Here is a 26,600-nt window from a genome sequence, read left to right as displayed (position 1 = left end):
TTTCCTGGGCTCAAGCGATCCTCTTGCCTTCGCCTCCTGAGTAGCTAGAACTACAGGCACGTGATACCACACCCTGCCATGAGTAGATTTTAAATCTTATTGAAAAGTATGAAACCTGGGCAACATGGAAAAACCCCATCTCTACCGAAAATACAAAGATCAGCTGGGCCTGGAGGGCACGCCTATAGTCCCAGCTACTTGGGAGGCTGAGGTGGGAGGATCGCTTGAGCCTGGAAGGCAGAGGTTGCAGTGAGTCAAGATGGCACCACTGCACTCCAGCCTGAGTGACAGAGTGAGACCCTGTTTCAAAAAAATAAATAAAAATAAAGTTATTTTCCTGCAATGTTGAGTTGAAACTTAACTCACTTGTTTTTATTATTATTATTTTTTACAATAATGAATATATTTAATGTTGTTAAGTCCATGGACAGCAGAGCTGAAAGAGCACTCTAACATGGCCTCTGGGGCCCCAGGAGTCGCAGGCACCCTGCCTGGACACTGTCGTGGGGCCTGAATGAAGTTCACTGCTGCCGGTGTCCAAAAGCGCTTGCTCCAGCTCCTGCACCCGCTCACCTGTGTGCTCCCTTTCACGAGGGGTGGAATGCGGTGGATCTGAGAGAGTGGAGTCTGATCCCGCCCACACTGAAACAGCTGGCTGGTACCAGCACTCCTGCACTCCAGTTCCCGCCTCGTTTGCTCATGTGCTGCCTCCCACGAGGAGCTGAGAGCAGTGGGCTGGGTAAATGAGGCACCCCTGTCACAAGTCCTGAGAAGGGGTCAAGGAAATACCCTGCTTCACTATTGATCAGTGGTCTCCCTGTCAGGGGCAGATCCGGCCTTCTCTTGTCAAATTATCCTGGGTGATAATACCCATGGGGTTTGTCTCCTGGATGATTCCCTCCACGGCTGGGCCTCACCCACTGCCTTCTCGTCAATGTCGTTGACTCTGCACACAGGTTACTATTGCTCACCCACCACCGGTGCCTCTGACCCTTCTAGGACCACCTGGATTCCCCGTGAGTAGCCCGGGGGCATTGCTGACCAACTGTGGACCAGAAGGCTCCCTTAGGGCACCTGCTGCGTGGTGGGGCTAACTGTGGCTGCCCCCCAAGACCTGTGGGGTCAGGCCCTTCCCTCTGATGTTGGGGTTGGGACCTTGCAGCGGAGTCACAGAGAGAAGCTTCGTGTTCCCTCCACCCTAGGATCCTCCACCAAGGTAAGTAACTTGGCACAGAGGAAACCAGATGCACAAAAATTGAAAGGATAAACCATAACTCAGCTAAAATGCCCAAGGGTTGAAATTGCCAAAGGCCGTGCAAAATTCAAGGAAAATAAAGATACGAAAGTGAAATAATAAAGGAATGAGATAGCCAGGAAAAGATAAACCAACTTAAATAGGACAGCCAGGAGGAGCCAGGTAACTCAGAATGGTAGGTGTGCTAGATTGAACAATGTGTGTCTAAAGTCACACATAAACACAACAATGTCCACCTATGTGTTTTAAAATTAAAAAACAAGAAGTAGCTGGGCACAGTGGCTCACACCTGTAATCCCAGCACTTTGGGAGGCCCAGGTGGGAGGATGGTTTGAACCTGGGGGTTCAAGACCAGCCTGGGAGACCCATCGCTACAAAAAATTTAAAAGATTAGCCCTGCGTGGTGGTGCACACCTGTGGTTCCAGCTATCAGGGAAGCTGAGGCAGGAGGATCACTTGAGCTCAGGAAGTCGAGGCTGCAGTGAGCCATGTTTGCACCACTGCACTCTAGCCTGGACGGCAGAGTAAGACGCTGTCTCAAAAAGGAAAAAAGAAAAACCAAAAGGACCTCCATAAAACAAGAAGTAGCAGGCAGTTGGGTGTGGTGGCTCGCCCTGTAATCCCAGCACTTTGGGAGGCTCCCTTGATTCCAGGAGTTCCAGACAAGCCTGGGCAACATCGTGAGACCCCATCTCTACAAAAAATTCAAAAATTAGCCAGCGCAGCGGTGCACCCCTGTAGCCCTAGCTACTCAGCAGTTGAGGCAGAAGGATCGCTTGAACCCAGGAGTTCAAAGTTACAGTGAGCTATAATCGTGCCACTTCACTCCAGCCTGAGCAATAGAGCAAGACCTTGTCTCAAAAAAAAAAAAAAAAAAAAGTAGCAGACAAAGAGCATGAGCTCATAAGGGGTCATCTGGACTGAAATCTAGGGGTGAAGGAGAGGGCAGGGCCCCAGCACCCCAGCAGCCTGGACACACTCCTGCACCAGGTACAGCCCCCTTTTCAGGGGATGAATGGGGAACTTGTCTTCCTCTGCATTCCTTGACCAGCCTGAGTGCCAGCCTCACATCACTGGCGCTGGAAGAAAAGCAGTGGCCTGGCCGGGCGCGGTGGCTCAAGCCTGTAATCCCAGCACTTTGGGAGGCCGAGACGGGTGGATCACGAGGTCAGGAGATCGAGACCATCCTGGCTGACACGGTGAAACCTCGTCTCTACTAAAAAAATACAAAAACTAGCCGGGCGAGGTGGCGGGCGCCTGTAGTCCCAGCTACTCGGGAGGCTGAGGCAGGAGAATGGCGTAAATCCCGGAGGCGGAGCTTGCAGTGAGCTGAGATCCGGCCACTGCACTCCAGCCCGGGAGACAGAGCGAGACTCCGCCTCAAAAACAAAAAAAAAAAAAAAAAGAAAAGCAGTGGCCTACAGAGACCCCAGTCCCAGGCTGGCTCCTGTTCTTGCTCCAGACAGAACTTTTGAAGCCCTTGGTGTTGCTGGAAGTGCTTGTTTCTTGGCCTCGCTCCCCTCACTCTGGGGACTAGGAGGGCAGATGCTGTTATCCAGGTTGACAGGGACTGCTTTCTCCTTCGGTCAGGGCTCTGTCCTCACAACCTTTCTGGGCCTTCTCAGAGTCTGTGGGCCACCCCTTTGGCCACCCACCCTGCTGAGAGTCACGGGGCAGAAATGGCAGAGTCTCTGCATTCCGTTTGAAGTTGTTTGGTGTTCCATCTGAACAAACCATGGTGTATTTAACCAGCCCCTGTGGATGGACAGTGCTTGTTAATGTAATCCTTGTTAATCCTTGTTAACGTAACATCACTCCCGCTCCCTTGTACATCTCTGTGCATTTCCAGAGCTCCTTTCCAGTATGTCCTAGGCTGAATTCTGCCCATGAAGGAAGCAGAAGCCACTGGTCTCCAGCAGCTGCTATGTATGGGTAGGCAGCAAAATTCACACCCTGGAGAAGGGGTCACCATGAAATCCCTGGGCTCCAGCCAAGCTGGGCCCCCACCGTGTGCCCAGAAACCCTTTTCCGTGTGCAGAGATGCCCTCCAGCTTCCATGCTACCTCTTTGGTTAGGTTTGTTTCTCTTTTTTTTGGTCTTTGCTTTTTAACTGTTTTACTTACTTTTTTGTTTTTTTTGTTTTTTTTTTTTGAGACGGAGTCTTGCTATCACCCAGGCTGGAGTGCAGTGGCCGGATCTCAGCTCACCGCAAGCTCCGCCTCCCAGGTTCACGCCATTCTCCTGCCTCAGCCTCCTGAGTAGCTAGGACTACAGGCGCCCGCCACGTCGCCCGGCTAGTTTTTTTCTATTTTTTAGTAGAGACGGGGTTTCACCGTGTTAGCCAGGATGGTCTCGATCTCCTGACCTCGTGATCCACCCGTCTCGGCCTCCCAAAGTGCTGGGATTACAGGCTTGAGCCACCTTGCCCGGCCTTATTTTACTTACTTTTTGAATGTGTACATGCACATTAACATGGTTTGGCTGTGCCCCTACCCAAGTCTCATCTTGAATTGCAGCTCCCACAATTCCCACGTGTTGTGGGAGAGACCCAGTGGGAGGTAATTGAATCACGGGGATGGGTCTTTCCCATTCTGTTCTTGTGATAGTGAATAAGTCTCACACAATCTGATGGGTTTATAAAGGGGAGTTTCCCTGCACAAGCTTTCTTGTGTTGTCTGCCGCCATGTGAGATGTGCCCTTCGCCTTCCACCATGCTTGTGAGGCCTCCCCAGCCACATGGAACTGTAAGTCCATTAAACCTCTCTCTTTTGTAAATTGCCCAGTCTCAGATATGTCTTTATCAGCAGTGTGAAAACAGACGAATACATCGTATGAAATTACAAAAGAGAACATAGTGAAGGCAAGTTTTTCTTTCCCCCAACTCCCCACCCCACCAGCCACCATAGTGCCATCTGCTGCTACCTGTCTTTCTGGATGCTCCACAGGCTCGTCCATGGGCATGCGAGCACAGATGGAGCCATGGCCCTCTTTTTATATTTTACACAAAATGAAGCATGCCAGGCTTGATGCATTTTGCTTTTTCACTTAAAAGTGACTCTGAAAGACCCTTCTGCACACATGGAGCTTCTGCATTCCCTTTGAAGCTGCTTGGTGTTCCATCTGAACCAACCATGGTGACTGGACAGTGCTAGATCCATCCTCATTAATGGAACATCACTCCCGTCCCCTTCTACATTTCCCTGCATTTCCAGAGCCCCTTTCCAGTATGTTGTAGGCTGAATTCTGCCCATGAAGGAAGCAGAAGCCATTGCTCTCCTGCTATGGGTAGGCAGCAAAACCCATGGCAGACTCCTTTCCTTGGCTTCTGGTCATCACCCTGCATGACCCTCACTGCAGTGCTATAAGCAGCTGAGATCTGGCCAGGCGCAGTGGCTCACACCTGTAATCCCAGCATTTTGGGAGGCCGACGCTGGTGGATCACTTGAGGTCAGGAGTTCGAGACCAGCCTGAGATCCTTGGTGACAGCTTCCGGCAGCTCCAGGTGTCCCCCTGGGCATCATGTGCTTTGGCCCTGCCGGCACCAAGGATCGCTGGTGATGACTTCCTGCCATCCCCTAACTTCTAGAACTTTCCTGGCCTTTCCTCTCCCAGCCCTTCCAATGCTTCTCTTTGTACTCGAAATACCTAGAGTCGGCTTCTGTCTTCTTGATTGAATCCTGACTGCTACAAACAATACCTTTGCATATCCTGGCACATGCCAGGAACACATGCCAGTCTATCTGTAGTACAAATTACTAGAAGTCAAATTTCCAGCTCAGTTTCAAGGTTGATGGTGTATTAGTTTGCTAGGGCTGCCATAACAGAGAACCACAGACTGGGTGGCTTAAACAACAGAAAATTTATTTCCTCATAGTCTGAGGCTGAAGTCTGAGATTAAGATGTTGGCAGAGTTAGTTTCAGTCTATGCGTGTATGTGTCCAAATTTCCTCTTCTTATAAAAACATCTGTCATATTGGATTAGGACCCCACCCTAACAGTCTCATTTTTTACTTAATTCCCTCTTTAAAGACCCTGTCTCCAAATACAGTCACATTCTGAGGTACTGGAGGTTAGGACTTCAGCTTGTGAATTTTGGGGAGACGCAACTGAGTCCGTAACAGATAACTAGCTATTCCCAACTCACCCTCCCTGGAAATTGTCCCAAACAGCAGGTACATGAAATGTGTCAGCAAACCTGGTGATCATCACCAATCTAATAGGTAAGAAAATGCACATAGTGTTGTTTTAATTTGCATTTCTCCTACTCTTAGTGACGTTAACATCTTTTCATGTGTTTGAATCATTCATATTTCCTTTCTTGAAAAAGATTTGTACAGGACGATTCTCCAGGTGACCTTAAACCACGCTGGTTCTCCCATCTTCTTGCCTGTAGTACTGAAAAATAACTGTAGAATGTGCTAGAAATGCAACATCTTGAGATAAGAGGGAGATGGCCAGAATTGCTCAGGCTCTGTTCCAGTTCACCCTTAGAAACAGGGTGTCTTGGCCGGGTGCAGTGACTCACACCTGTAATCCCAGCACTTTGGGAGGCCAAAGCAGGCAGATAACCTGAGGTCAGGAGTTCGAGACCAGCCTGGCCAACATGGTGAAACCCTGTCTCTACCAAAAATACAAAAAATTAGCCAGGCGTGGTGGTGGGCACCTGTAATCCCAGCTACTCAGGAGGCTGAGGCAGGAGAATTGCTTAAACCTGGGAGGCAGAGGTTGCGGTGAGCCAAGATGGCGCCACTACACTCCAGCCTGGGCAACAAGAGTGAGACTCCGTCTCAAAAAAAAAAAAAAGAAAGAAAGAAAGAAAGAGTGTGTCCTTCAACACTGCAGCTCAGTCACTCACAGAGCATAAAGCTCAGGGCAGGCTGCTTTTCAGGGTTCTTCAGCCATGGTGCAGGTGGGACGCATGCAGTCAAATTCCATCAGCCCAGCTGGCCTGAGCCTGGGGAATTGGCTCTGAATGAATCCTAGGCCTCTGTTGCCCCTTGCTGCCAATCTGTGAGAAACCCTTATCATGTAACTGGGTGCATGTGAGTGTGCTCCAGCTCATCAGATGCAGACAAGTTGGTAAGCAGTGCATGGTGAGCCTGCTTCACGGTTGGTCCATATCCTTCATCTGTTTTTCTATTGGCTTATTTGTCTTTGTCTTCTTTTCTATTAGCTACACCTACTAAAATGGGATTGACTTTTTCTTATTGATTTGTAGGAGGGCTTCATTAAAGACGTTTATCTGATATGCATTGAAAATATTTTTCCATTTGTCATCTATCTTTTGACTTTGTTCGTAATTTTTCTAGGATACAGTGATATTTTCATGTAAAATTTCCATCTTTTCCTTAATGGCTTCAAGGTACTATGTCATTATTCTGAGAAAGTTCTCTCCTACCCAAAGAGCACTGAAAATTAAAAAATTAAAAATAAGGCTGGATGCAATGGCTCACACCTGTAATCCCAGCACTTTGGGAGGCCGAGGCAGGTGGGTCATGAGGTCAGGAGTTTGAGACCAGCCTGGCCAACATGATGAAACTCCGTCTCTACTAAAAATACAAAAATTAGCCAGGCCTGGTGGAGCACACCTGTAATCCCAGCTACTAGGGAACCTGAGGCAGGAGAATTGCTTGATCCTGGGAGGCAGAGGTTGCAGTGAGCCGAGATCATGCCATTGCACTCCAGCTCTGGGCAACAGAGCAAGACTCTGTCTTGGAAAAATAAATAAATAAATAAAAATTAAATTTAAAAAGCTCTTTCCAACTTTGAGTTATAAAAGAAACTTTCCATATTTTCTTCTAGTGCTGTCATATTTCACTTTTTATGTTAACATATTTGATCCACCTGAAATTTATTTATTTTTTTTTTTTTGAGACGCAGTCTCGCTCTGTCACCCAGGCTGGAGTGCAGTGATGCCATCTTGGCTCACTGCAACCTTCACCTCCCAGGTTCAAGCGATTCTCCTGCCTCGGCCTCCTAAGTAGCTGGGATTACAGGCACGCGGCCACCACGCCCAGCTAATTTTTGTATTTTCAGTAGAGATGGGGTTTCACCATGCTGACCAGGCTGGTCTCAAACTCCTGACCTTATGTGATCCACCCCCCAAAGTGCTGGGACTGCAGGCCTGAGCCACCGTGCCTAGCTCCATGGCCTTTCAAATGGGCTCAAGTCTTTCACATGTTGAAAACAAAAATGAGAAACTCCTTCAACCCCATGAACCTCTTCAGCTGTGAACTCTCATCCCACAGCCACATTCCCTGAGAGAATTGTAGTCTCTGCATTCTCTGCAGTCCTGTTCCCCAGTCACTCCTCAAGGCCCTGCACCCCACTCATCTAGAGTCAGAAGGAGTGAAGAGCTCTTGGTTTTGCTTGGTGTCTGGTCTGTCCTCCCAGCTCTGAACGACCACATCCTCCGCCAACATCAAGCAGGACTTCAGCTGGACCGGATTTGGCTCATGACAGCCATTTTCACATGGTTCCCAGAAGGGGAGCCAAAGCGTAGGAGGTCTCAGAGGTGGCAGCCTTCAGCCTCCTGCAAGAGGGAGTGAGAGGAGCCGCTGGTCTTCTCTTCCACAAGCGACGAGTCAGGAGTCCAAGTCCCCCTACAGAGCTTGCTCCAAAAGCCTGAACATCACTGGGGTGTGGGACTGTAAGGGGGTACCGGGGGGCTCATGAGAGGGCAGCGTGTCTTCCTGCCCATCCTCAAGCCAGGCCCTAGAGCCAGCCACCTGCCTCAGCAATTTCCCCATTGCCAGTTCCAGGCCAGGTGAGACTTATAAGATCATTCACAAAGCAGGATGCTCAGTCAGAGCTGAGGGGCACCAGCTTGAGGAGCAGGAGGCTAAAGTCAGGAGTTGTGTACTAACTAATTCACACCCTCCCTCTCCCCAGAGAGATCTGGCCTTGGTCCCTTTGTCCTGGCTCCTGGAAGACCACACCTGATGGTTTACCCTAACCCTAATGAGGTGACTCATGACGGGCACCTTAGGGCAAGAAATGTCAGAGTAACCCCCAGAGGGAGGAAACAAGCTAGAGACCCAGTTCAACTTCACAGGTGATGATTCCATCGATCCTGCCCACAGAGGGAAACTGCAGTACAAACTCTGACATTAAAGCCCAGGGAAGCTTCCGTGGTTGGAGGTACTCTGTGAATTGTCACACATCACAGCAAGGAGGAGGTGATGCCACACACGTGGCCGCCAGCTCCTCATCAGCACCCTCCCTGGGCTCTGCCCTGTGTCTCTTCCTTTGGCTGGTTCTAGTTAGCATCCTTTCCCGATCATAAACATGGGGGCCATGGTGCTGTGCTTAAGGAATCACCAGCAATTGGAGGTGAACCCAGACAGGAAGAATCCAGCCCCAGCCTTGTCCCGCCATCTGAGGATGACACCAGGAAGTCCTCACCTCCCAGGACCTGAAGCAGAAGGGCGCTTGGTATGGTGACATGGGCGGGATGGTAGATTCTGCCATGGGGACAACCAGCCCACCTTTGTGATCAACCTAAGTAGATTAATTTCATTTTCTGGGAGGGTATAGTGGGTGGAGGGCACAGATAGGCAGCCAAAGTATCATCCCAGATCCAAAAACTCAGGGGTTCTGTTTGCTTTTTTAAATAAAAAGAGATGGGGGTAAGTTTGTTCAGACATGAGGAGCACTTAAAATCACAGGTAGAATAATCGGAGAACAGAATTGTCTGAGTTTAGTACAAGGAGAGGGAGGGGCCTCAGAGCCACTGGGGCCAAATCCTGGCTGGCCCTTGCAAACACGCTTCCTCAACACCTGTAGGCAGCCATGGTTTTTTTGGATCTAGCTTGGGATAACCACAGCTTGAGGAAGAACTAGGGGTATAGGGCCGGGCGCAGTGGCTCACGCCTGTAATCCCAGCACTTTGGGAGGCCGAGACGGGCGGATAACGAAGTCAGGAGATCGAGATCATCCTGGTTAATACGGTGAAACCCCATCTGTACTAAAAAAAAAAAAAAAAAAATACAAAAAACTAGCCGGGCGAGGTGGCGGGCGTCTGTAGTCCCAGCTACTCCGGAGGCTGAGGCAGGAGAATGGTGTAAACCCGGGAGGCGGAGCTTGCAGTGAGCTGAGATCTGGCCACTGCACTCCAGCCTGGGCAACAGAGCGAGACTCCGTTTCAAAAAAAAAAAAAAAAAAAAAGAACTAGGGGTATAGTGTCTTCAGCTGGGGAGCAGAGCCCACAGGCCTGCTGAGCCCCAGCCTCCAGTTCCCCTGCCAGGCCTTCCAGTTTCACTGCTTCCTCAGAGCCTGTGGGAACATTGCTGCCTCCAGCCTTTGCATTATCCTCTGTTAACCTGCAGGTGTTCTTAATCCGGGGTCCCCGAATGCCCACAGGGTCCACAGAGAGCATTCAGGGGACTCATATGCTTGGATGGGAATAAATCGACATCTTTGTTTTCACCAACCCTTAACTTTTCTTCAAAATGTGTTAAGGTAGGCAAAAACCACAATAGTATTAGCAGTTCTGTGATGTTGTCGCCACAGCAGAGTGCAACCAGAGAGACACAGCCAGCAGGAGGTACGGCCCACGCTCCTGATTCGTGGTGGTTGTGTTCTATAAAATCACCACAAACCCCTGGATTAGTAAATATTGAAAACTTGCTCCTAGGAGAAGTACAGGGTTAGGTTCCTGTGAGGGTCTGGTCACAATATTTTCTTTTTTCTTTCTTTTTTTTTTTTGAGACCAAGTCTCACTCTATTGCCCAGGCTGGAGTGCAGTGGTGCGTGGTGCATTCTCAGCTCACTGCAACCTCCACTGCCTGGATTCAAGTGATTCTTGTGCCTCAGCCTCCCAAGTAGCTGAGATTACAGGTGTGTGCCCCCATGCCTGGCTAATTTTTTTTTATTTTTAGTGGAAATGGGGTTTCACCATGTTGACCAGGCTGGTCTCAAACTCCTGGCCTCAAGTGATCTGCTCACCTCGGCCTCCCAAAGTGCTGGGATTACAGGCTTGAGCCACCGTGCCCGGCCTAGTCACAATATTTTCATTAGTTGACCAACACATAACCTTTTGTCATGTTTGTTCTGTTTAAAGACACCTAAGTTAATATGCAGTTGATTCATTAATTTTTCTTTTTTTTTAGATACAGTTTTACTCTTGTTGCCCAGGTTGGAGTACAATGGCACAATCTCAGCTCACTGCAAGCTCCGCCTCCCAGGTTCAAGCCACTCTCCTGCCTCAGCCTCCGGAGTAGCTGGGATTACAGGCAAGTGCCACCACGCCCAGCTCATTTTTTGTAGTTTTTAGTAGAGATGGGGTTTCACCATGTTGGCCAGGCTGGTCTAACTCCTCACCTCAGGTGATCCTCCTGCCTCAGCTTCCTAAAGTGCTGGAATTACAGGCGTGAGTCACCACCCCCAGCCTGATTCATTAATATTGAACTCACGGCACCATAACTCACACCTGAATGAAGCTTCTCTAACGCACGGATTTTCTCCCCATAGCACATCACAGCCTTCTTGCTCTTAGGAGCACCAGAAAGCTCATCAGCAGTTCACTTGGGGGCCACATGAAACAGGAAAACCAGCAACAAAAAGCACAAAATACAAAATAAGTAGCACTAAATAGACCACCAAAAGGACACGTGTTTACAGTGTGAGAACTGAAACAAGAAGGCAGGCTCCGCCGGGCATGGTGGCTCACGCCTGTAACCCCAGCACTTTGGGAGGCCAAGGCGGATGGATCACAAGGTCAGGAGTTCCAAACCAGCCTGTCCAAGATGGTGAAACTCCATCGCTACTAAAAATACAAAGATTAGCTGGGTGTGGTGGCACGTGCCTATAATCCCAGCTACTCAGGAGGCTGAGGCAGGACAATCGCTTGAGCCAGGGATGCGGAGGTTGCAGTGAGTCGAGATCCCGCCATTGCACTCCAGCCTGAGCAACAGAGCGAGACTCCATCTCAAAAAAAAAAAAAAAAAAAGGGCGGGCGCGGTGGCTCAAGCCTGTAATCCCAGTACTTTGGGAGGCCGAGACGGGCGGATCACGAGGTCAGGAGATCGAGACCATCCTGGCTAACCCGCCTCTACTAAAAATACAAAAAACTAGCCGGGCGAGGTGGCGGGTGCCTGTAGTCCCAGCTACTCGGGAGGCTGAGGCAGGAGAATGGCGTGAACCCGGGAGGCAGAGCTTGCAGTGAGCTGAGATCCAGCCACTGCACTCCAGCCTGGGCCACAGAGCAAGACTCCGTCTCAAAAAAAAAAAGAATGGCATGGACACACATGGAGTAGTTTTAAGGAGCGGAGAGTTTAACAGGCAAGAAGGAAGGGAGAAGACAGACGGAAAAAGCTCCCCCATATAGAGACGGCGGGGGGAGCTCCAAAGTCCAAAGAGGGAACCCCAAGTGCGGTGGATACCAGCCAGGTATATGTAGAGGCTGGAGGAGGCAGTGTTTGATTTGCATAGGAGTCAGGGGATTGGTTTGACCAGGCATGTCATTCACGCAGCCCGTGAAAAAGCTGGCCCTCCCACCCTAGCCTTTTAGTATGCAAATGAAGGGCGCCATGATGTTCTACACACATGGGAATATGTGGGGGTACCCATGTTGCCAGGAACATGTGGGGCAAGGACAAGAAGGTCACAGGAATCGCCATGTTTGGGTGGACCCAGTTTCTAATGGCCTTCATTTGCATATCAAAGGTTGCCAGCGTGGATCTAAGAGCTGCTTTAAAAACGAAAACTTCCCAAGGATCCCTTTTCCTCTCTTATCTGCCTGCAATCATTTCTTAATAACTCCTACAACACTGTCATACCACATTACAGTTGTAGTAATGAAGAAAGAGACGTATGATAAATATGTATTATCCAGTTTCATTTTTGGCAACGAACATGACAGTCCACAAAAGTCATCATATTTTTTATGCTGAAAAATTATTGTGAATGGAAGAATGAAACCAGCAAAACAAAAAGGATCCCTTCTGAAGATGCATTTAAAGATGCAGGGATTTTTTGTGTAAGGAAAGCTCAATTCAAAAAGAGCTGGGGGCAGGTGTGGGGGCTCATGCCTGTAATCACAACATTCTGGGGTGCCAAGGTGGGAGGATCGCTTGAGGCCAGGAGTTCAAGACCAACCTGGGCAACATAGCAAGACCCTATCTCTGTAAAAGAGAGAGAGAGCTGGAGCACTTGATTTTTGTCAAGCACATCCATGTGAAGTGACCACCAGACAGGCTTTGTGTGAGCAATAAAGCTTTTTAATCACCGGGGTGCAGGCGGACTGAGTCCAAAAAAGGAGTCAGCGAAGGGAGATAGGAGAGGGGCAGCTTTATAGGGTTTGGGTAGGCAGTGGAAAGTTACAGTTAAAGGTGGTTATCTATTGTTAGCAGGGGAGGGGGTCACAAGGTGCATGGTGGAGAGATCATGGGACTCATTGTCCAGGAGAAGAATGTCACAGGGTCGATTGATCAGTTGGGGCAGGACAGGAACAAGTCATAATGCTAGAATGTCATAAGGTGGGTTCATTAGTTAAGGTAGGAACTGGCTATTTCACTTCTTTGTGGTTTTTCGTCTGCTCCAGACTTCCTGGCTCCTGCAGGCCATCTGGACGTATATGTGCAGGTCACAGCGGTTATCATGGCTAAGTGTCAGGCCTCTGAGCCCAAGCTAAGCCATCATATCCCATGTGACCTGCACGTATACATCCAGATGGTCTGAAGCAACTGAAGATCCACAAAAGATGACATTCCACCATTGTGATCTGTTCCTGCCCCACCCTCACTGATCAGTTGACCCTTATGACAATACACCCTCCCAGCCCTGGCGATAATGTGCTTTGTGATACTCCCCCCCGCCCTGGCGATAATGTGCTTTGTGATACTCCCCCGCCCTCCCCGCCCTGGCGATAATGTGCTTTGTGATACTCCCCCGCCCTTAATAGGGTACTTTGTGATATTCTCCCGCCCTTAGTAGGGTACTTTGTGATATTCTCCCGCACTTGAGAATGTACTTTGTGAGATCCACTCCCTGCCCACAAAAAAACTGCTCCTAACTCCACCACCTATCCCACACCTATAAAAACGAATGATAATCCCACAGCCCTTTACTGACTCCTTTTTCAGACTCAGTCTGCCTGCACCCAGGTGAAATAAACAGCCTTGTTGCTCACACAAAGCCTGTTGGTGGACTCTCTTCACATGGCCACACGTGACATTTGGGGTCAAAACCCAGGACAGGGGGACTTCTTCGAGAGACCAGTCCCCTGTCCTCGCCCTCACTCCGTGAGGAGATCCACCTTCCACCTCAGGTCCTCAGACCAACCAGCCCAAGGAGCATGTCACTAATTTTAAATTGGGTAAGCAGCCTCTTTTTACTCTCTTCTCCAGCCTGTCTCACTATCACTCAACATCCTTCTCCTTTCAATTTTGGCAACACCCTTCAATCTCTCCCTTCCCTTAATTTTAGTTCCTTTCCCTTTCTAGTAGAAATAGAGGAGACGCGTTTTATCTGTGAACCCAGAACTCTGGCTCTGGTCACGGACTCAGGAAGACAGTCTTCCCTTGGTGTTTAATCATTGTGGGGATGCCTGCCTGATTATTCACCTACATTTCAGAGCTGTCTGATCACCTCGGGGAAGCCTGCTTTGATCCTTCACTTTGGTGGCAAGCACTGCCTCCCCAGGGGGGCAAGTACCCCCCACCCCTTCTCTCTGTGTCTCTACCCTCTCTTTTCTCTGGGTTTGCCTCCTTCACTATAGGCAAACTTCCACCCTCCATTCCTCCTTCTTCTCCCTTAGCCTGTGTTCTCAAGAACTTAAAACCTCTTCAACTCACACCTGACCTAAAACCTAAATGCCTTATTTTCTTCTGCAATACTGCTAGGCCCCAATACAAACTCGACAATGGTTCCAAATAGCCAGAAAATGGCACTTTCGATTTCTCCATCCTACAAGATCTAGATAATTCTTGTCGTAAAATGGGCAAATGGTCTGAGATGCCTGACGTCCAGGCATTCTTTTACACATTGGTCCCTTCCTAATCTCTGCTCCCAATGCAACTCATCCCAAATCTTTCTTCTTTCTCTCCTGTCTGTTACTTCAGTCTCCACCCCAGCCTCTAAGTCCTTTAAATCCTCTTTTCTACAGACGCATCTGACCTCTCCTCTCCTCCCCAGGCTGCTCCTCACCAGGCCAAGCCAGGTCCCAATTCTTCCTCAGCCTCTGCTCCCCAACACTATAATCCTTCTATCACCTCCCCTCCTCACATCCGGACTGGCTTACAGTTTCATTCCATGACTAGCTCTCCCCCATCTGCCCAACAATTTCCTCTTAAAAAGAGGTGGCTGGAGCTGAAGCCATAGTCAAGGTTAATACTCCTTTTTCTTTATCCAACCTCTCCCAGATCAGTTAGCATTTAGGCTCTTTTTCATCAAATGTAAAAACCCAGCCCAGTTCATGGCCCATTTGGCAACAACCCTTAGATGCTTTACTGCCCTAGACCCAGAGGGGCCAGAAGGCCGTCCTATTCTCAGTATGCATTTTGAGAATACGTGGATTGGGTACAATCCACTCCCGACATTAGAAAAAGCTCCAAGAATTAGATTCTAGCCCTCAAATCCCACAACATGACTTAATTAACCTCACCTTCGAGGTGTACAATAATAGAGAAGAGTTGCAGTGACTTGCCTCTGCTGTGAGAGAAACCCCAGCCACATCTCCAGCACACAAGAACTTCAAATGCCTAAACCGCAGCGGCCAGGCATTCCTCCAGGACCTCTTCCCTCAGGATCTTGCTTCAAGTGCTGGAAATCTGTCCACTGGGCCAAGGAATGCCAGCAGCCTGGGATTCCTCCTAAGCTGTGTCCCATCTGTGCAGGATCCCACTGGAAATTGGACTGTCCAACTCGCCCGGCAGCCACTCCCAGAGGCCCTAGAACTCTAGCCCAAAGCTCTCTGACTGACTCCTTCCCAGATCTTCTCGGCTTAGCAGCTGAAGACTGATGCTGCCTGATTGCCTTGGAAGCCTCTTGGACCATCACAGACTCTTTGTGGAAGATACGTCCGTCCCCTTCTTAATCAATACAGAGACTACCCACTCCACATGACCTTCTTTTCAAGGAATTGTTTCCCTTGCCTCCGTAACTGTTGTGGGTATTGATGGCCAAGCTTTACAACCCTTTAAAACTCCCCTACTCTGGTGCCAACTTGGACAACATTCTTTTATGCACTCTTTTTTAGTTATCCCCACCTGTCCAGCTCCCTTATTAGGTTAAGACATTTTAACCAAATAATCTGCTTCCTTGACTATTCCTGGGCTATAGTCACACCTCATTGCCACCCTTTTCCCCAGTTCTAAGCCTCCTTCACACCCTCTCCTTGTGTCTCCCAACCTTAATCCACAAGTATGGGACACTTCTACTCCCTCCTTGGCGACCAATCATGCATCCCTTACCATCCCATTAAAACCCAATCACCCTTACTGCGCTCAACACCAATATCCCATCCCACAGTACACTTTAAAAGGATTAAAGCCTGTTATCTCTCGCCTGTTACAGCATGGTCTTTTAAAGCCTATAAACTCTCCTTACAATTCCCCTATCCTATCTATCCAAAAACCAGACAAGTCTTACAGGCCGGTCCAAGGTCTTTGCCTTATCAACTAAATTGTCTTGCTTATCCACCCTGTGATGCCAAACCCATATACTCTCCTATCCTCAATACCTCCCTCCACAACCCATTATTCTGTTCTGGATCTCAAACATGCTTTCTTTATTATTCCTTTACACCCTTCATCCCAGCTTCTGTTAGCTTTCACTTGGACTGACCCTGACACCCATCAGTCTCAGCAATTTACCTGGGCTATACTGCTGCAAGGCTTCAGGGACAGCCCCCATTACTTCAGTTAAGCCCTTTATCATGATTTGTTTTCTTTCTGTCCATCTGTTTCTCACCTTATTCAATATTTTGATGACCTTCTACTTTATAGCCCTCCTACAAATCTTCCCAACAGGACACCCTCCTGCTCCTCCAGCATCCATTCTCAAAAGGATATCACGTATCCCCGTCCAAAGCCCAAATTTATTCCTCATCCACTACCTATCTTGGCATAATTCTTCATAAATACACCCATGCTCTCCCTGTTGATCGTGTCTGGCTAATCTCCCAAACCCCAACCCCTTCTACAAAACAAGAACTTTCCTTCCTAGGCACAGTTAGGTACTTTCACCTTTGGATACCTGATTTTGCCATCCTGACTAAACCATTATATAAACTCACAAAAGGAAACCTAGCTGACCCCATAAATCCTAAATCCTTTCCCCACTCCCCTTTCCATTCCTTAAAAAACAGCCCTGGCCGGGCGTGGTAGCTCACGCCTGTAATCCCAGCACTTTGGGAGGCTGAGGCAGGTGGATCATGAGGTCAGGAGTTCAAGACCAGCCTGGCCAAGATGGTGAAACCCTGTCTCTACTAAAAATACAAAAATTAGCCAGGCATGGTGGCGCACGCCTGTAGTCCCAGCTACTTGGGAAGCTGAGGCAGGAGAATTACTTGAACCTGGGAGGTAGAGGCTGCAGTGAGCCAAGATCAAGCCACTGCACTGCACTCCAGCCCAGGTGACAAGAGTGAAACTCCATCTAAAAAAAAAAAACAAACCAGCCCTAAAACTGCTCTCACCCTAGGCTCTCCCTAACTCATCCCAACCCTTTTCATTACACACAGCCAAAGTACAGTGCTGTACGGTGAGAATTCTTACACAAGAGACAGAAAGGCCCTGTGGCCTTTCTGTCCAAACAACTTGACCCTACTGTTTTAGTCTAGCCTTCATGTCTGTGTGCAGTGGCTGCTGCTGCTTTAATACTTTTAGAGGCCCTCAAAATCACAAGCTATGCTCCACTTACTCTCTACAGTTCCCATAACTTTCAAAATCTATTTTCCTCCTCACACTTGATGCATGTACTTTCTGCGCCCCAGCTCCTTCAACTGTATTCACTATTTATTGAGTCTCCCACAATTACCATTGTTCCTGGCCTGGACTTCAATCTGACCTCCCACATTATTCCTGATACCACACCTGACCCCCATGACTGTATCTCTCTGATCCACATGACATTGACTTCATTTCCCCACATTTCCTTCTTCTCTGTTCCTCACCCTGATCACACTTGGTTTATTGATGGCAGTTCCACCAGGCCTAATTACCACTTACCAGCAAAGGCAGGCTATGCTATAGTATCTCCCACATCTATCACTGAGGCTACCACTCTGCCCCCCTCCACTACCTCTCAGCAAGCCAAACTCATTGCCTTAACTCGGACCCTCACTCTTGCAAAGGGACTGTGTGTCAATATTTATACTGACTCTAAATATGCCTTCCATATCCTGCACCACCATGCTGTTATATGGGCAAAAAGAGGTTTCTTCACTATGCAAGGGTCCTCCATCATTAATGCCTCTTTAATAAAGACTCTTCTCGGCCGGGCGCGGTGGCTCAAGCCTGTAATCCCAGCACTTTGGGAGGCCGAGACAGGTGGATCACGAGGTCAGGAGATCGAGACCATCCTGGCTAACACGGTGAAACCCCGTCTCTACTAAAATATACAAAAAAACTAGCCGGGCGAGGTGGCGGGCGCCTGTAGTCCCAGCTACACAGGAGGCTGAGGCAGGAGAATGGCGTAAACCCAGGAGGCGGAGCTTGTAGTGAGCTGAGATCCTGCCATTGCACTCCAGCCTGGGCCACAGAGCGAGACTCCGTCTCAAAAAAAAATAAATAAAAATAAAAATAAAGACTCTTCTCAAGTCTGCTTTACTTCCAAAGGAAGCTGGAGTCATTCACTGCAAGGGCCATCAAAAGGCATCAGATCCCATTGCTCAGGGCAATACTTATGCTGATAAGGTAGCTAAAGAAGCAGCTAGCTTTCCAACTTCTGTCCCACATGGCCAGTTTTTCTCCTTCTCATCAGTCACTCCCATCTACTCTCCCACTGAAACTTCCACCTATCACTCTCTTCCCACACAAGGCAAATGGCTCTTGGACCAAGGGAAAGATCTCCTTTCAGCCTCACAGGCCCATTCTATTCTGTCATCATTTCTTTCTTTCTTTCTTTTTTTTTTTTTTTTGAGACAGAGTCTTGCTCTGTCGCCCAGGCTGGAGTGCAGTGGCCAGATCTCAGCTCACTGCAAGCTCCGCCTCCCGGGTTTTACGCCATTCTCCTGCCTCAGCCTCCCGAGTAGCTGGGACTACAGGCACCTGCCACCTCGCCCAGCTAGTTTTTTGTATGTTTTTAGTAGAGACGGGGTTTCACCGGGTTAGCCAGGATGGTCTCGATCTCCTGACCTCGTGATCCGCCCGTCTCGGCCTCCCAAAGTGCTGGGATTACAGGCTTGAGCCACCGCGCCCGGCCTCCTGTCATCATTTCATAGCCTCTTCCATATAGGTTACAAGCCGCTAGCCTGCCTCTTAGAACTTCTCATTTCCTTTCCATCATGGAAATCTATCCTCAAGGAAATCACTGCTCAGTGTTCCATCTGCTGTTCTACTACTACTCAGGGATTGTTCAGGCCCCCTCCCTTCCCTACACATCAAGCTCAAGGATTTGAGCAGTAATAACCCTTATGAGCCTAGTACCTCCCTTCATTCTATTAGGTCTATTCACCCTTACCCTACTTTTTGTAACAGGGCTTTATGCAGTCACCCCCACTACTTGGACTGTGCCCCCAAAATTTGTCATCCCTACTATATTCTGTCTAGTCATACTCCTATTCACCATTCTCAACTACTTGTAAATGCCCTGTCCCTGTTTACACTACTGGTTTACACTTTTCCTCCAAACCGTTGTAGCGGATATCTGCTGGTACTATCCCCAATCCACCACTCTTGGCTCCCTTTTGGAGTGGATGGATGATCTTTGCTGGCAGGGCACCCTCCAATACTTTCACCCTGATGAAGTCCTATTCTTTACTTTTATATTCACTCTTATTCTCCACCCTCTACCACCCCCCACTGCTGTCTCAAGCACACTATCAATCTCACTCACTCTCTCCTAGCCGTTTCTAATCCTTCTTTAGCAAACAATTGCTGGCTTTATATTTCTCTTTCTTCCAAAATTGCCAAGACCTCGACTTACTCACTGTCAAAAAAAAAGGGGGGGGGACTCTGTATATTTTTTAATGAAGAGTGTTGTTTTTACCTAAATCAATCTGGCCTAGTATATGAGAACATAAAAAAAAACTCAAGGATAGAGCCCAAAAACTCTCCAACCAAGCAAATAATTATGCCAAACCCCCTTGGGCACTCTCTAATTGGATGTCTTGGGACCTCCCAATTCTTAGTCCTTTAATACCTGTTTTTCTTGTTCTCTTATTCGGACCTTGTGTCTTCCGGTTAGTTTCTCATTTCATACAAAACTACATCCACGCCATCACCAATGATTCTATACAACAAATGCTCTGACAAGCCCACAATATCACCCCTCACCCCAAAATCGTTCATCAGTTTAATCTCTCCCACTGTAGGTTCCCACACTGCTCCTAATCCTGCTTGAAGCAGCCCTGAGAAACATCGCCCATTATCTCTCCATACCACCGCCAAAAATTTTTGCCACCCCAACAGTTCACCACCATTTTGTTTTGTTTTTCAAGCCATCATATCCTCTGTGACCTGCACGTATACATCCAAATGGTCTGAAGCAACTGAAGATCCACAAAAGATGACATTCCACCATTGTGATCTGTTCCTGCCCCACCCTCACTGATCAGTTGACCCTTATGACAATACACCCTCCCCGCCCTGGCGATAATGTGCTTTGTGATACTCCCCCGCCCTCCCCGCCCTGGCGATAATGTGCTTTGTGATACTCCCCCACCCTTAAGAAGGTGCTTTGTGATTTTCGCCCCTCTCCTGAGAATGTACTTTGTGAGATCCAGCCCCTGCCCACAAAACATTGCTCCTAACCACCGCGTATCCCAAACCTATAAGAACTCATGGAAATCCCACTACCCTTTGCTGACTCCTTTTTCAGATTCAGCCCGCCTGTACCCAGGTAGAATAAACAGCCTTGTTGCTCACACAAAGCCTGTTGGTGGACTCTTCACATGGACATGCGTGACACTGAGCTTTGGCTCAGAGGCCTGACATTCCTGTCTTTTTATTTATAAAATATACAGTTATAAGAAAAGATAAAGAAAATATAAGTTTCTTCTGGGATTATTGGCATGGGGCGATGTTTCTCAGGACTGCTTCAAGCGTTACCAGGACTGCGCGGACGCCTTAAAGAAAATGTAAGGGTAGAGGGCAGCATAAGAACGGGAATGAGGTTAAAAGTGAGTATAAAAGCAAAGAATAGGACTTCATCAGGACGAAAGTATTGGAGTGTGCCCTGCCAGCAAAGACCATCTATCCACTCCAAGAGGGAGTCAAGAGTGGCTCCAAACTCCAAAGGAAATCTCCAAACTGCTTTCCACAGTGGCTGAACTTTCATTCCCACCAACAGTATATAAGTGTTTTCTTTTCTCCGCAGCCTTGACAGCATCTGTTGTTTTTTGACTTTTTAGGAATAACCGTTTTGACTGGTGTGAGATGGTCTCTCATTGTGGTTTGTTTTTGTTTTTGTTTTGAGAGAGTCTCGCTTTGTTGTCCGGGCTGGAGTGCAGTGGTGCCATCTCAGCTCACTGCAACCTCCGCCTCCCAGGTTAAAGTGATTCTCATGCCTCAGCCTCCCGTGTAGCTGGGATTACAGGTATGCACCACCACACCTGGCTAATTTTGTATTTTTAGTAGAGATGGCATTTCACCATGTTGGCCAGGCTGGTCTCAAACTCCTGACCTCAAGTGATCCACCCACCTTGGCCTCCCAAAGTGCTGGGATTACAGGTGTGACCCACTGTGCCTGGTGCAGCCCCTGATTGTGGTTTTGATGTGCATTTCTCTGATGATTAGTGATGTTGAGAATTTCTTCATGTTTTTTGGCCACTCTTGTCTTATTTTATTTATTTATTTATTATTATTTTGAGACAGAGTTATGCTCTTGTTGCTTAGGTTGGAGTGCAATGGCATGGTCTCGGCTCACCGAAACCTCTGCCTCCCAGGTTCAAGCAATTCTCCTGCCTCAGCCTCCCAAGCAGCTGGGATTACAGGCATGTGCCGCCACACCTGGCTAATTTTTGTATTTTTAGTAGAAACAGGTTTCTCCATGTTGCTCAGGCTGGTCTCGAACTCCTAACCTCAGGTGATCCACCACCTCGGCCTCCCAAAGTGCTGGGATTACAGGCATGAGCCTCTGCGCCGGCCACTCTTGTCTTATTCTGAGAAGTGTCTGTTCATGTATTTGCCTACTTTTTAATGGAGTTACTTGTTTTTTGTTTGTTGAATTATTTAAGTTCCTTATAGATTCCAGATATTAGACCTTTGTTGAGTGTATGGTTTGCAAATATTTTCTCCCATTCTGTACATTGTCTATTTACTGACAACCACTTTTCTGATTTCTATGACCAGTGATTGTTAATTCTAGCTTCTGTCACTCTACATAAGATTTTTGAGTAATCCATGTTGTTGAGTGAATAAGTAGGTTTTTAAAAATTGTTAAGTAGGCTGGGTGCAGGGGCTCATGCCTGTAATTCCAGCACTTTCCAAAGCGGGAGGATGGCTTGAGCACCAGGAATTTGATACTAGCCTGGGCAACATAGGGAGACTCTGTCTCTAAAAAAATTTTAAAAATAGCCGGGTGTGGTGGCGTGCACCTGTGTTCCCGGCTACTTGAGAGGCTGAGGTGGGAGTATTGCTTGAGCCCAGGAGGTAGATGCTGCAGTGAGCTGATATCACACCACTGCACTCCAGCCTTGGCAACAGAGGGAGACCCTGTCTCAAAAAAAAAAAAAAAGTGCTAGGTGGTATTCCATTGCCTTAATACTTAATATACTACAGCTTGTTTATCCATTCTCCTCTTGACGGACATTTGAGTTCTTTCCGGTTTTGGGCTACTATGAATAAAGCTGCTACAAACATTGTTATACAAGTCTTTTTGTGGACATATGTTTTCATTTCTCTTGAGAAAATAGGAGTGGAATTGAGTCATAAGAGTAGGTATACATTTAACTTATACTCTTATAAACTCTCAGAGTTGGTGTGTGTTTAACTTTATAACAAATGGTCAAACACTTTTCCAAAATGGCTGTGCTACTACAGTAGGTGGCTAGTCAGGTATGAGCAGGCCAGGAGAAGGCTCCCCACACACACACTAGGAGTGTTGGGCAACCATCAGGTGATGGTCAGGTGGTTGTTAACTGTGTCTCTAAAGTAATAATTGATCACAGCCAGTGCAAGGAAAGGCAGGCTCTTAATAGATAGAAAACACCTGAAATTGGTGGTCGGCCGCTTTCCAGTAAGATCCGAGGAGTGGGGAGAAATAACTTACGGCCCCGGAAGTATATGCCAATGTGCAAAACCCAAGTCAAGAGGTCAAGCTGTGCACGAGGTCTCTCGAGTCGCCCGCTTGGCCCTCTTCCAAGTGAACTTTCCTTCCTTTCCTTACTGCTCTAAAGCTTTTTAATAACTTTCACTCCTGTTCTAAAACTTGCCTTGATCTCTCTCCTTATGCCTTACGGCCCTCAGTCGAATTCTTTCTTCTGAGGAGGCAAGAATGGAGGTTGCTGCAGACTCATACAGGTAACTACCACCACTAACAGTGCCGTTTTTTATTCTAACAGTAACATGAGAGTTCTCGTTGTTTACACCCTTGTCAACGTTCGGCATTGTCAGTGTTGTTGATTTGAGCTATTTGGTGGGTGCATATTGGTATCTCATTGTGGCTTTAATTTGTATTTCTCTGGTGACTAATGATGTTGAATGCCTTTTTTTCTTTTTTGAGACGGAGTCTCACTCTGTCGCTGAGGCTGGAGTGCAGTGGCACCATCTCGGTTCCCTGCAACCTCCACCTTCCTGGTTCAAGCAATTCCCCTGCCTCAGCCTCCCAAGTAGCTGGGATTACAGGCACACGCCACCACGCCTGGCTAATTTTTTTGTATTTTTAGTACAGACAGGGTTTCACCATGTTAGCCAGACCAGTTTCAAACTCCTGACCTCAGGCAATCTGCCTACCTTGTCCTCCCAGAGTGCTGGGATTACAGGCATGCGCCACCAAACCCGGCTTATTCTGTATTTTTAGTAGAGATGGGGTTTTACCGTGTTGGTCAGGCTGATCTCGAACTCCCAACCTCAGGTGATCTGCCCACCTAGGCCTCCCATTACAGGCATGAGCCACCGTGCCCAGTCTAATTTTTGTATTTTTAGTAGAAACAGCGTTTCACTATGTTGGCTGGGTTGGTCTCAAACTCCTGACCTCCTGGTCTGTCTGCCTTGGCCTCCCAAAGTGCTGAGATTACAGGTGTGAGCCACTGCACCTGGCCTCTTTTTTAATTGATTAATTAATTTTTAAAAAAGAGATGAGGTCTTGCTCTGTTGTCCAAGCTGGTCTTAAACTCCTGGGCTCAAGCAATCCTCCTGCCTCAGCCTCCTCCCCAAGTGCTGGGATTACAGACATGGGCCACTGTACCTGGCCTTCTGTGCTTTTTTTTTTTTTTTTTTTTTTGCTGTCCAGATATCTTCTTTTGTAAAGTATCTGTTCAAGCCTTTAGTCCATTTTGTTATCGATTATCTTTTTATTATAGATTTGTATTTCTTTATATATTATGATACAAATGCTTTGTCAAAAATAGGTATTGGGCCAGCCGAGGTGGCTCATGCCTGTAATCCCAGCACTTTGGGAGGCTGAGGCAGGCAGATTACTTGAGGTCAGGAGTTCGAGACCAGCCTGGCCAACACAGTAAAACCCCATCTCTACTAAAAATACAAAAAATTAGCCAGGCGTGGTGGCACGTGCCTGTAATCCCAGCTACTGGGTAGGCTGAGGCAGGAGAATCGCTTGAACCCGGGAGGCGGAGGTTGTAGTGAGATCGTGCCACTGCACTCTAGCCTGGGAGAGGGAGTGAGACTCTGCCTCAAAAGAAAAAAAAAGTATTGTATTGCGTTGTAAAGATTTTCTCCCAACCTGTGGCTTGTCTCTTCATTTTCTCAACAGTGTCTTTTCATGAGCAGACATTTTAGTTCTGATGAGTCCAATTTATTTTTTTGTCCCATTTATGGTTAATGCCTTTTGTATCTTCTCTAAGACATCTTTCCCTACCCTTAATCATAAAAATATTCTTCTTTGCTTCTAAAAGCTTTATGATTTTAGGCTTTGTATTTATATCTATGACCTGTCTCAAATTAATTTTTGGATATAATATGAAGTAAAAGACAAAGTTCTTTTTTCCCTTTTTTTTTTTTTTGAGATAGAGTCTCGCTCTGTCGCCCAGACTGGAGAGCAGTGGCATGCTCTCTGCTCACTGCAACCTCTGCCTCCCAGGTTCAAGTAATTCTCCTGCCTCAGCCTCCCAAGTAGCTGAGATTACAGGCATGCGCCACCATGCCTAGCTAATTTTTGTATTTTTAGTAGAGATGGGGTTTCACCGTATTGGCCAGGCTGGTTTCAAACTCCTGACCTCAAGTGATCCAACTGCCTTGGCCTTCTAAAGTGCTAGGATTACAGGTGTGAGCCACTGTGGCCGGCCAAGAATATCTTTTTTTTTTTTTTTTTGGTCTCCCTCTGTCTGTTTCACAGGCTGGAGTGCAGTGGTGTGATCCTAGCTCACTGCAGCCTCAACTTCCTACGCTCAAGCAGTCCTCCTGCCTCAGCTTCCTGAGTAGGAAGGACTTTAGATGCATGCCAGTATGCCCCACTAATTTTATTTTTTGTAGAGATGGGGTCTCCCTATGTTGCCCAGGCTGGTCTCAAACCCCTGGGCTCAAACCTAACAAAGTGCCAGGATTCTTTTCCTTGCCTTATTATACTGGACTTCCAATAGAGTGTTACGTGGAAATAGTGAGAACAGACACCCTTGCCTTGTTCATGATCTTAGGGGGAGAATGTTCAGCATTTTACTACCAAGTGGGATATAAGCCTTAGGTTCTTCGTAGATGTTCTTTATCAGTCTGTTAAAATTTTGTTGAGTTTTGTTTATCACAACTGTTAATTGTTGAAGTTTGACAAATGCTTTCTCTACTTTTATTTGGACAATTGTATTGTTTTTCTCCTTTAATGCTATAATATGGTAAATTATTAGGTTGGTGCAAAAGTAATTGCTGTTTTGCCAATGAAAATAATGGCAAAAACTGCATTTACTTTTGCATCAACATAATACATTGATTTTTCAAATGTTAACCAAACTTGAATTGAGACTATACCCCTACTTGATCATGATGAATCATCATTTTTATATATTCCTTGATTCAGTTTAAATTTTTTTTTTTTTTTTTTTTGAGACAAAGTCTTGCTCTTGTCCCCCAGGCTGGAGTGCAATGGAGCAATCTCAGTTCACTGCAACCTCCACCTCCCAGGTTCAAGCAATTCTCCTGCCTAAGCCTCCCAAGTAGCTGGGATTAACAGGTGCCTGCCACCACACCCAGCTAATTTTTGTATTTTTAGTAGAGACGGGGTTTCATCATGTTGGCCAGGCTGCTCTTGAACTCCTGACCTTAGGCGACCTGCCCACCTCAGCCTCCCAAAGTGTTGGGATTACAGGCATGAGCCACTGTGCCTGGCTGTTAATTTTTTTTTTTAGAGATGGGGTTTTGCTCTGTTGCCCAGGCTGCAGTGCAGTGGCGCTAAGGGAGGAGACCACCCCTCATATTGTCTTATGCCCAATTTCTGCCTCCAAAGAAAGAAGAAGTAAAAACTAAAAGGCAGAAATGAAATCCACAGGCAGACAGCCCGGCACCGCATCCTGGGCCTGGTAGTTAAAGATCTACCCCTGACCTAATTGGTTCTATTATCTATAGATTACAGACATTGTATAGAAATGCACTGTGAAAATCCCTGTTTTGTTTTGTTCTGATCTAATTACCGGTGCATGCAGCCCCCAGTCACATACCCTCTGCTTGCTCAGTCAATCACGACCCTCTCACATGCACCCCCTTAGAGTTGTGAGCCCTTAAAAGGGACAGGAATTGCTCATTCGAGGGGCTTGGCTCTTGAGAAAGAAGTCTTGCTGATGCCCCCGGCCGGGTATCTGAGTTTTGTCTGTGGCTTGTCCTGCTACAGCGCAATCATTGCTTACTGCATCCTCAACCTGCTGGGCTCAAACAGTCCTCCCACCTCAGCCTCCAGAGTAGCCTTGGGACTACAGGTGCATCACCACATCTGACTTTTTTTTTTTTTTTAATGTAGATGAAGTCTTGCTCTTGTCCCCCAGGCTGGAGTGCAATGTCACAATCTCGTTCACTGCAACCTCTGCCTCCCAGGTTCAAGCAATTCTCCTGCCTCAGCCTCCCAAGTAGTTGGGATTACAGGTGCC

This window comes from Trachypithecus francoisi, unplaced genomic scaffold (assembly GCF_009764315.1).
Source record: "Trachypithecus francoisi isolate TF-2019V2 unplaced genomic scaffold, Tfra_2.0 Lachesis_group13, whole genome shotgun sequence".
NCBI classification, from domain to species: Eukaryota; Metazoa; Chordata; class Mammalia; order Primates; family Cercopithecidae; genus Trachypithecus; species Trachypithecus francoisi.
This window is presented reverse-complemented; position numbering follows the sequence as displayed.